Below are 12211 nucleotides of genomic sequence, written 5' to 3'. Positions count from 1 at the left end.
AAGCAACAAAATTCACAGCCTCTACATCTCCCAAATATTTACTTATGAATGCAACCAAAATTACACCATTGTTGTACTGTATGTCTAATGTTTTTGTTTTTCAATTATATAAATGTAGAGTTGGTCTTTGCTTTCTACAGTTGACAAACACCTGTTTTATTTTCAAAAAACACCAAGGGTGTCAATTTAATTCTTCATTTGAAATGTATACTGTAGTGGTACTCCCTGTTTCATATACAGCACTTTCATCTCTTACTAAGTTTCAGAATGGAGCTTCTAAACATTTATCTGTATATTGGATGTTTCCATCACAGTCAATTAGTACAGCCCAATAACTTAGATGTTCTTATGTTTACTGAGGATGTACAATTCTTTGCATGGCTATTTCTCTATTACAGATCCTGTTTATCCTTCCTTTTAAAATGCTTTAGAAAAGCAGTAAAATGTCATAAATCTGCGTTATTTCACAATACGAACAGTAAATCCTTGGGCTGAAATCGAATCAAGTGTAGCATGTGCATTTAATTCTCAAATTACTCCTTCTGTTAAGTTTAACATGAAATTTGAAAGAACATAAGAGCACTTACCATTAGGGTAGCCAAACCGTGGAATAATTTACTTGTACTTTGGCTGAGATATACTGTCATATCAAATGCTACATTTATTCCACGGTCACTTTCCTCAATCAACCCCGCTGTTTACTTTTAGATTCCAATAAGTAATTAGTGTAGCACTGGGTATGCCTGTGTGGTCCTTCGCAAAGGTTAAAAATCTAAAGTAATCTCCTGGCACTCATTTATTTTAAAGTCTCAACCAGGAATTGAGAACCACAGATGAGAAATTAAAGCAAAGCTTTTGTTAAGAGAATTTGAAACCATTGTGTAACTCCTCGAAAGCAATTTGGCTGCTATTGCAAAAAAACAGTTTATACTGTTTTATAAACAGCTAGTACAATTTACATCTGGAAATAAAAGAATTGTTTTTTGCAGATCAAAACATGAATTAACTCAGAACGCAGCACAGTCATTAACCATCACGTACTAGGCATTGTTCTCTTAGAGCATGAAGAAAGCTGCATTCTATTGAGGGCACAATCCTTCCTCTATCTGCCCCAGGCACAGACCACTAGTTTAAAATTGAACGTTCAATCCATCTGCAAAATTAGACTGGCCAACATACTTCTGATCCATGACCTGACCTGCAGCAGTTGCAAATGGAATCCACCCTCTCTTCTTAATGTGTCAAGATGGTTTCTCTCTGGACCTCAATACGACAGCTTTTCTACAAACTATCCTAGTACAACTGACAGTATTAAATAGAGCAATTGCCAGGGGTACCTCAATGATAAAAGAGGGCTTGAGACACCTAAGGCATCTGCCACTTTACCACTCAAAAACCTTAGAGCTTAATGCAAGCCCCAGCCTCCTAGAATCAATGGACCCAGTGACTGATTTGAATTCATTAAAGCTGAAAAAACAAGGTACAACAGACAGACTTAACACTTCAGGGCAGCCTTTTAGAGTGCCACAGAGTATAGGGAGATGGAAAGGTGGAACTCCTGGACATACTGCATTCTCTCCTAAATTCTCCCTCATCAAGAACCCCATTCTGTAGACAAATAGTCCTATACTGTATATTGAATATATTCCATTCCCTTTAGTATTCTCCCGACAGTGTATATACTGTATGTACACACACACACACACACACACACACACACACACACACACACACACACACACACACACACACACACTACATCACCTAAGTATTCACCCCCTTCCAATGACGTCCAATTTTGTCAAATGATTTTAGACCCTTCTCCTGATCTGTCTTTCTACAACTTTATCCCGGAGTTGTTTTGAAAAGCTCCTTGGCTTCCACGGTCGAATTTTGAAATTCACTACCTGACTAAGACCGCACAGAGACAGCTGTATGTATTCTGAAATCAGGTGAACCACTATTATTGCACACATTATTTTTTAGAAGATAGTTAACTATTTGTGCGACCCAAAAAAGTCATTTCGTGCAGCTGAACTCGTTCAGGTTTTCCATAGGAATGGGGGTAATTACTTATTCCTGGTTGGAGTGGTGGCTCTGTGGCTGGAAGGTTGCTGGTTCAAATCCTGCAGCTGGCAGAGGAGTCCTACTCCGTTGGGCCCCTGAGCAAGGCCCTTAACCCCAGCTGCTCCAGGAGTGCTGTACAATGGCTGACCCTGTGCTCTGACCCCAGGCTCTCTCCCTGTCTGTGTGTCTTATGGAGAGCAAGCTGGGGTATGTGAAAAGATAATTCTTAATGCAAGAAATTGTAAAGGGTTCGTAAAGTACTGTTATTATACACTCAATATTATAGTTCACTCATTCAGTATTACTATTTTGGTTTTGAGGAAAAAAAAACATTGTATGGCAATGCCAGCTCCTCATGCTAAATGTGGACGATCCTTGTCTTTCCGTGCCACTAACCAACCCTCACGTTTTCATACACACTTGGAGTAGTTTCTTGTACTCTTGCCCTTAGCTTCAATAATATCTTAAATCAGCAGGCACTGGGGAGCTCAATGAAGTCCCTGTTCATTGACACTTATTTGCCAGTTCCCCATCTTCATATTATTAAACACCGTAACACGAATCTTTCTACCGTTCAAGCACCGGATTTTTTCTAGCATCCACTAACATTGCCCCCAGTCCAGATCGCTAACGCTTCCAGCTGATCCTGTTTGGCCAGGAACCCCAAACTGGCAACCCTGACAGCAGCAGTCAGTTTGTTTTCTCTGATCTCACCCCCCGAACGTTTGTGGCTAATGTTAAAACACAGGAAATATGATCTAAGCTTCTCTCTTGCTTATGAGAAAAGCACACAGCTATACTGACAACCCCACCACGTTCATTTATGCTACACACTTCATCCTTACTGAGCCTGGCCAACAATTATCAAATGGCTGTCTGTCTAGTACCTGTGATGCCCCTCACTATATAATTAAGCTGTATTTTTTCAGGAATTCCTAATTTGCTCAGTTCTACTGCCCTGTAAACCAGCTCTATTTACTACTAGATGAGAACTTCTCCTCCACACTGCTCTCTTTCACCTTCTCCAGCCTGAAGTCTGAACACAGAGTGGAACCCTTCTCCCAGCTGGTCTTATAAGGCTCATTAGCCCAGAGGTGTGACAAATTGCACACAGGGCCTATCACACCAGTTCCTCTCCCTCCTGAGGAATTTCACTCCCTCTGAGGTCTAATTACTCATTCACAGCAGCTATGTCTAATTTTTCAGGTTCTTTCAATAATAGCCAACCATACTGACATATTCACTTTACTAAAGTGTTTATACTGTACATAACTTGTAATTCACCTAAATGGGAAGGTAGGGGAATACTTTTGAAAGGCACTGTATGCTTATTTTCTGTTCTTTGATTGTGTTTCTTCCTTTCCATTTGCTTGTTTTCTTTACTTTGTGAATTGGTTTGTGAATTGGTTCAGCATTTGTTTTATTTCACAATGTGGAAATTCAGCTTGCTATGGTTTCGCAAATGAAATCTATAAAAAATTGAAACATCTTGTACAAGGCACAGTACAATATAAGATTAAAACAAGGAACATGAAATTAGGCAAGAAAACAACTTGTAACCAATTTATGAGTAAAAGACCAAAAGAAAAAAAAAACAGAAACTGCTTAAGACCGCAAAAGAATGAAAATGACTGGAGTAGTAAATGAAAAAAAAAATCATTTATCGTGTTTATCATGCCACACTCTCCCAAGTGTTTAGAAATCAAATAGTTTGAAAGTGAGGTATTGAAAGCCTCTTAAAACACTAATGAGTCAATTCAAAACAAACAAAAAAACATAAAAAAAACATCAGCTCACACCAGATGAAAGGTCTGGAAAGAAAAGAGAGAAAAGAATATTCCGAATTCTGAGTATATACAGCACTCTTCTGCATTCTGAGCGATAGATATCTGATCGATTATTCCACTGCTGTGTGTTTCCCTTTCAGAATGCAAGGCATTAATAAAAAATTAATGACAGAGACTGAAACCTGAATACAAAATAATGCGTTTACTTAAAACAAAAATTTTGCCTGGTACTATCCCAGTAAACAAAATGAAATAAATAATGCACTGACACACTGTGAAAAACTGAAGCTGTACATTTTCAGTGCCATCTCTCGAAATCTCTGCAACTTTCTCACCGCATATTGAGCTGCTGTACTAAATCATGTTCTGAATAGTCTGCTCAAAGGTAGTCTCCGATGAAAACATTTGAGAATATCAACAGCTCTGAATTATTTGAGGAACACATAGAAAAGAAAAGGAACACATAAAAAAAGGTTTAAGGCTTTTAAAAACATGAATACCAGTTTGAAAGGTTTATTGAGATGCCGGAGGTTACTGCGTACTAAAACTAAGCTAAGCTAAACTAGAAACAATTGACTTCTTTAGTTGGGAGATATACTGCAGTTACCCTGCAGGAAACAAAAGATCAAGTGTATCTCATTTTAATGCCAAATGTAAGCTACAGCAATAAGAAAGATTCAACGGGACTGTGTTCACTAATTACTAAACTACTGTAATACTGTCATTTAAAACGCCACAGCTTGACTCTTTCTCCTTCAGTTTTCTATTAGCTTTACCAGATCTAATTAGCTGTTAGTTTCTCGTGTGTATCTCTTTGATAACACAAACCACTTTAACAACATTAAAAGTGTGCTCTTAAGTTCAATAGTAGTGTACTGTGCAAAATGTGAACTACTGTAGAAAGTAGCTTCTTCTTAACAACAGAGGGTGCCCTCGATTTAAATCCCAAGAGACTGCACAATATGCAATTTTGAAAAATAGAGCATTTAATCATAAATCCTTAACAAAATAAAAGCTAATCTGTTTATTCATTCATATTCTATAAATTATTCTATTTTAGGTCATTACAAGTCTGATTGAATTCTGCAGGATAGTTAGGCACAAAATATACATGTCATTTTTAAGAACAGCCACACATTTCCTGAAGCAGCATAAATAACTACCTTGGATTTTGCACAAGTGACTTTGCAATTATTGAATCATTGTGAAACCACAAGCACAACCTTTGGGAAGCTTCGGTGTAATTAGGGCTTTATAATTAAAAGTAAATCTTGAAAAGTAAATTTGATTTCAGGTTTAAGGGTAAAAGACTGCATAGGGCAGCATCTGGACCTATCTTCATCGATAAGGACATATGAAATGAAAATAGACACGAGTTACACTGACAACAATGAAGCGTGTAAAACAATACAGCAAAGTAGAAGGCAGGTAAGAATTACAGTACATGGTTTATCATCCATAGAGGCCTAAATTAAAATATCTTTCAGGTCCCATGTTAAGTTAAATCTGTGGGCTCTGTGATGTTTGTCCTCCTAATAAACCCCCAGCACACTGAGGAACAGTCCTGAGAACTGATACCGGTAATGACAGCTATAGAGACTACACATCCTCCTGTCCTTGAGAAGCTGGTGGATGTGTATCCTCTGTCTGTGCTAGAGGATACACAGTAAACGCTGAGTATAAAATGAAATAGAAAGATAAAGTATTGGGTGCTTTTAATTGTGGAGATGACCTTAAAATGAAATAAAATAATCAGGGAGAATTTTTACTTGGAAAAAATGCACTTATTTTTTATATACATGTTTTTTTTAGACACATTTTTAGATTTTTGTTTTTGAAAAATAGGTAAAAAATGTTCAGTGTTAAATTTAAACTAACCTCATCTGAATCACACTTGATTTGCTTTAAATCCAACATCTGAAAAATGTTTTCAGCAATAATAATATTCAGAAATATTGGAAAATGAAGCACAAATATTACCTATGCTTATGTTATACAGTATAAAGCACGAAAAACAAAAATATTTCTTCTAAAGGAAGGAAAATGTAAGGCTTTAGTACAATAGTGCCCTCTGGAGAGTAAAACTGTACACGAAGGAGTGCTCATTTTTGCACGTGCAGCAGCCTGAACCATAGTACATTTTGTTATGAAACCTTGAGCAACATCTGAGGGAAAGCTTTCATTGCACAGGGCAAATTATGTTGGCCTTTCTCACACTCTCTAAATAGAGAAAAAGGTATTGCTACGAAATTATTGCTGAAATATATTTGCTTTTCTCATGCAGCACGTAAACGCTATGTGGAGACACACACTTGTTAAAGATACTGAAATACCCCTTTTGCTCCCACACGTTCTGCATGATAAGAAAAAGTTCTCAACTAACACTGCATTCATAAATCTTACTTCTCTTTGCACACATTGTAATGTAAGGAGTGAAAAGGCAGGAGACGTTGTGTTCTTTTTAAAAAAAACCCAACATCAATCTGACATTTTGACGGCAAAACATTGGGCTTTCATCTATATTTTAAGCCTTCTTTTCAACATAAGAAATAATTATAGCCATGGCAAGACCATCGTGCCTCATGTGACTACATGCAAGCAATAAACCCAACAGGGTGTTAGCTAGACAGGGAGTGTTGTGTGCTTTCATTCTTACGAAATGGAAGAGAAGCATTTAAGGCATAAAAAGAATTTGCTCGTTTTAATTTTGGATTTGCAAAAGGTCTGGTAAAACAAGGACTCATTGATGAGATTTTCCGCAGATACATATTTCTACAATTACTGGGATTAGATTTCTTCCAACAAAGAAACTTCTCACGGTCGCCATTTGCTTACTGTGTGTGCAGGCAACCTTTGGGATCAAGGGCTGCTCACTGGGTCAGTTTCCAAGGCAGCCAGTTCCCAGGCACAGTGAAAAGTGAACAAACACCTCTGACATAACACAGCAGGAAGATGGGCACAAGAGACACATAGAGCGGGCAGTTATTTACGATCATCTCCAGAAGAACGACATGACTCTCCTTTTTGTTCCCAGCATCGAACAGGAAAAACACATTAATTAGCAAAAAAAACACAAGAATAAGAACTATCTTATTAGGCTCTGACCTCAAAACCATCTGCCCCTTGAATTAGGTTTTGTAATATGTGGGATAATTTTCCCAAACAATAAATGTCACCAAAAAAGCATTCTGAAAACCAGGGTTCAGCCAGCAAGCTGAAACTGTCAGCTTCTTCCAAAACAGAGTTCTGATTCGGATCATTACACAACTGATGTGACCGGTTTGGAAGCACTTTTTATTTGTTCCAAATATTTTCAGACCAGGGGAACTTGACCAATGATTTATTGTTGTTCACGAAGTCATGGAAAGTTAATCTCTCCGAATATCTTCTTGTCGACTGATTTGCCGCACGATGAGACTAGATCCCTTGCATATGGCATAAAAATTACTTTATATGATTTAGGGAATGAAATATCTGTTATCTTTATAGGACAAAAAAGTAGGTGAACTTAAATATTTTTTGAAAAAAATATAGCATAGTGCATGGAAAATTAAATTAAGTTAAATTAAGGCTTTTTTTTACATTTATCTAAAAACAGGACAATACACTGCGCAGAATGTTACACTAAGATAATGCTTCAGAATTAAGGCATTATTTAAAATAAGATGGACTTTAAAAGCTAATTAGACGATCAATGGGTTGTCGGCGACACTATCTAACCTACGAAGGATGTTACTGTATCTTGTTTTAAATTTAAAATGAACTTGTCTAAGGTGGTATTTCAAGAAAAGAAAAGAAAGACAGTAGATAAACACACTTTACTGTAGGTCTCTCTCTAGGGTACTTTATCACTCAGTGCTGGTGGTCTCAGAGGCAGATGAACACACATCTCCATCGAGGACATTAGGCGAGTGTGCCAGCTATTAAATTAATATCAAATGGGGATGTGTTTTTTTGTTGCTAATGAATTTATTTCTTAAGATAATGATAATGATAATGAAAAGGTACTGCACTCATCACCCTCCCTGCGCGTAGCAGGCTCCTCAGCCGCCTGGGCTTGGGGAGATCTCCTTCAGCTCACTCGGCTGGTTCACTGTTGCATTACACCGGAGACCCGGGTTCGAGCCCCAGGTGTTGCGGGACAAACCGGCAGGGTGGAGTGGCGGGGGCGGGCACGAGCCCGCGAGGAACCGTGACAATCACAATTATAATCTTCATTACAGTGACTAGTGAGCAGGAAGGGCTGCTTCATGTCACAATTCTCACAAACTGTCGACAACGTGATGACTACCGTTTTTATTTAATTCAGAATTTGTAAAATTATTTTGTGATACCGCCAATTAATTTATTTTGTTACCAAGATTTATTAACTGGTCTTAGAAATTGGAACTGCTGTTCCCCTTTAAGTGTGATACACCAGAGAGTTATTGCGTTATTTAACAAGCAAAAATGAAGTGCACGGATTAAGTAAAGGAAATCTTACAGCGCACCGGCAAAACTCTTTAGTTAGCTAAATGGTATTATTCAAGTAAAAATAAAATAATTTAATAATATAAAGGCACCTGTAGTTTTTTAGTATCTGCCTGTTTTAACTTATATGTGGTGTTTTAACATGCAGATGTTTGCAAGTTGAGTAACAAAACAAAAACAGACTAATTTGTTAAAAGCCTATTCTGTAATTCAAAATCTAACCAGAAAACACATTCTTATTCCGTGTCACAAAGACACAAAATGCCACCCAGATCTGTAACATTTGCTTACAGCCATGTTTAGAGTAGGTTTTGCCAGTCCCCACTATAAATCAAACACAAAAATATGTTGTAATGTAAACACATAAAAGTTGTTTTCTTTGTATGTTTCTGATGGCTGCAGTCCTAACATCCAAGAGTCCTGTTGATCAACCCAACAGCAAAAGCTGCAAAACTCTACATATTGTACTTTTGTTTCAGGACTAGGGGTTTCCAAACTCAGCATTCTACATACAGAGAAAGAGCAATAAAAACATGGAATAATCCCCATTGATTTTAAATTGATCATTCTTTCACTGTTGAATGTTTCACTTCAAGTTTTACATAATATCTTGTCTGTCATAATTACATAGACTTTGTCCTTAATGTTGTTTCATCTCTTTAGCTTCAAGGTGATTTTGGGGGAGTTTTCTCCCAGGACTTTTCATACTGTATCCCTAGCCTTCTATATGGTTTTACTCTGAAGACAAAATATAGAAATACCAGTTAGTCACCCATTGCCTCTCTTCTACCAGTTCTGTCTGCTGTCAGGAAAAAAGGAGCAGAGGACGGGAAGCTTCTGAAACACTAACCTTTTGAGTTACGGACCTTGGAGAAAATGGCACAAGTTAAAAAAGGCAGTATAACTGTATAAACATTTCTTTTCTGAAAACATAAACTGTTACAGCATTTCATAGCCTGTATAAAGAAGCAATTTATCAGATTACAATAGCAAACATTATATGTAACATGCCACTCCCTACTACTATATATATAATATTGAAAATGATACGGCATCTTATATAAAAACAAGGATATTCCAGAAAGCACTATGGTATTACTCATTTTTCTTGTGTATTTTTGTAAGTCAAATCTGACCTGTAGGCCAAATGCTTGTAATAAAACCACATATGGTGTGACTAAAGTTTGACATTTCTTTTGTCTAATTTCCTTTCAGATATGTTTCGAAACAGTCTGCATAATAGTACAATAATTGCTCAATATTGTTTAATGTTAGACTTATTATTCTACATTTTTGCTGTAAATATCATTGAGGTTTCTGTATATCTTGCCCAACTAGAGATGTCAGTTGGAATTTGTGCATTTGGCATGTTCTGCTTTTTTCCTTTCATTAGATTCCAAGTAACCTATCATCTTTGTGTTTCATCCAATGTCCTACAGCTGCAGCCTTTTTGTGAGTGAAATGAGTGAATCTGTCCTCAGTCAGTTGAGCGTTAAAAAAAGTCTAGCGCCTGCGTACATCACAAGTGTCTTCACACAGGCATTTCAGTGTGATCTGGATGGTGCAGAGAAAGTGGGAGAATTTAACTAAACAGAAAATGATATAGAGCTCGTTTTTATGTAGAGCTGCTGCCTGTTGTACGCAGTACCTTGCTTTATGCTTGTTTGTGGCACACGTCCAGCTCGGCTCTGCCCTGCAGGGATTGAGGGGATTAGTCCCTCAGTTTAGAGCCACGAAGCGCCGCTCACTAGTCAAACTCCACTGGGCCACAAGGATATGAACCAACAACCTTCCAGCCACAGGCGCAGATCCTAAGTAGTAAATTCCGATCACCCTCTCTGTCCAGACAGCACAACCTCCTGGACTAACCAGCCCTGACATCTGTTACGGGAGCCGGTCCTGACTCCCATGAAGTGCGTAGTTAAGGACCCTGTCAGACGGTATAATCTGGAAGAGACTGGAGAAGGGCTACAGGGAAAACACAGTGAGGAAAGGAAGGGATGGAGAACAGGGGGCGGTGCCGACAGTGTTCTCAGGTGCATGGGGGCAGCGCAGGCAAACGAGTCCAAACGAGAGAAGTTCAAGCAGGAAACCAGAGCGCACTCCAGGGTCCAAGTGCTGGGAGGTCCATCCAAGACAAACGATTAAAACCAGGAACGGGATCAGGAACAGGAGCAAGGAAGTTAAAAACAAGGTAACGAGGCCAGGCGTTCTGAGCCCCGGACTCAGCTGGTCAGGACGTCGTTCGGAAGCCTGTGCCCTCAAGCCGCGGACGTGGGGCGATTTGGTGCTAGGTGGGCCTCCGGGTGTCCTTCTTCCAATGCTGAGCCCTGAGCTTCGGAGGCACAAGGTTAAAATAATAAAAGGGAAACTGTCACGATTGTAGTCCCTCTCCCTTAAGGACGCTCCGGCTCTTTCACTTTTGACCTGATTTTCTGCACCTGCCCCTTGTTCTAGCCCCCTTCCAGCCCCCCTTTAAAAGCCAGACGCTGACGTTAATCTGGGCTCTGCTCTGGTTTCAGCACCAGGCGAGTCTGGGACCTGGAAGCATCTGGTCCAGTTAAGGTTTTATTTTCTGTTCCTGTTCGCCGCCGGTTCTGATCCGGTTCCTGTTTTTAATCATCTGTCTAGGATGGACCACTTGGCTTTAGACTTTTGCCTCCTTTTCGATTCTCCTTTGGACTTCTTCCTGGATTGCTGCCTCGGCCTCCCCTCCCCCGAACACCAGCGCAACAAGGACACCCTGTTTTCATCCCCGTATCCTGCATGACTTTTCCCCCCGTGTTTTCTTCACTTTTCCCTGGATTGTGTCGTCTGCATAGGGTCCGAATAGAACTGTTCATTACAGAAACCAGGGACAGATGTACATAATAACGAAAACTAAAATACAAGGAAGCAAAGTGAGGGCGTTGAAGAGAGCTCACTGTGACCGGGTTGCGCGGTGATGTCTCCGGAGACTACGCCTGCTCCACCTGCCGGAGAGAGCGCAGATCCTGTTTTTGGTCACCACCGGGTGTAGGGAATAGAGGAATAGAGGAATCATCCCTGTCTGTGAGGGTTTGCCAATGAATATAACAATGACAGAATACCTGTTCTGGAGCAACATAACAAGAGGACACATTTCTGTTTATTTATGGTGTGTTAATGCAATTCCAACAACACCTACATCCAAAATATTTCACTTGGTGTCACCACACTGAGAACAAACATGTTTGGGGACCAGATGGACATTTTGACAAAGTCAAAACAGAGTTTTTCTTCAGTAACAACAGCTGAAACTGGAACTGCCGGACACAAGTGAAAACTAAGAATCATTTAAGACTAAAGTCGTTAAGGGTTTTAGGGTCTTCAGGAAACAGGTGGGCACGATCCTTGAATCTACAAGCAAGCAAATGAGCAAGATTAGCCAAGTGTCCTCCTGTCTTCTGGAACATTTCTTCTATTCCTATTTTTGATTTGATCACACTGCTGTTTTCCAACATTAGTAATTCAGTCCAGCCTTTAAATGCAATGAGGCAGCACAGAGCAAGAAAAACAAAGTTTTCACTATTATGTCAGACCATCAAATGTTTTATTTTTTATTCATTTTGTGCTTTATTTATTTTATGCTTTTAGTCCTGTGACACGTTTGAGATGTCTGTGTAATGTGCTCAATGATACATGACAGCATCAGCACATATTTAATGACACAAAGTCAGGCTCCTCTCTGGGGAAAACTACCCCAGCTGTTTCATACAGCAGAGCACAAGTATTCTCATCTCACAATTGCAGACAAATTTCATGTTTATCGAGAATAAAATTAGAATGTCAATAATGTGCCAATGATAATAGATCTTAATAGATAGATAATAGATCTTAAGCATACAAAGCTATATACTGTAACCAAG

The sequence above is a fragment of the Lepisosteus platostomus genome, chromosome 12 (assembly GCF_059453375.1).
Source record: "Lepisosteus platostomus isolate fLepPlt1 chromosome 12, fLepPlt1.hap1, whole genome shotgun sequence".
In the NCBI taxonomy this organism is placed as follows: Eukaryota; Metazoa; Chordata; class Actinopteri; order Semionotiformes; family Lepisosteidae; genus Lepisosteus; species Lepisosteus platostomus.
Note: the sequence above shows the minus strand (reverse complement) of the source record.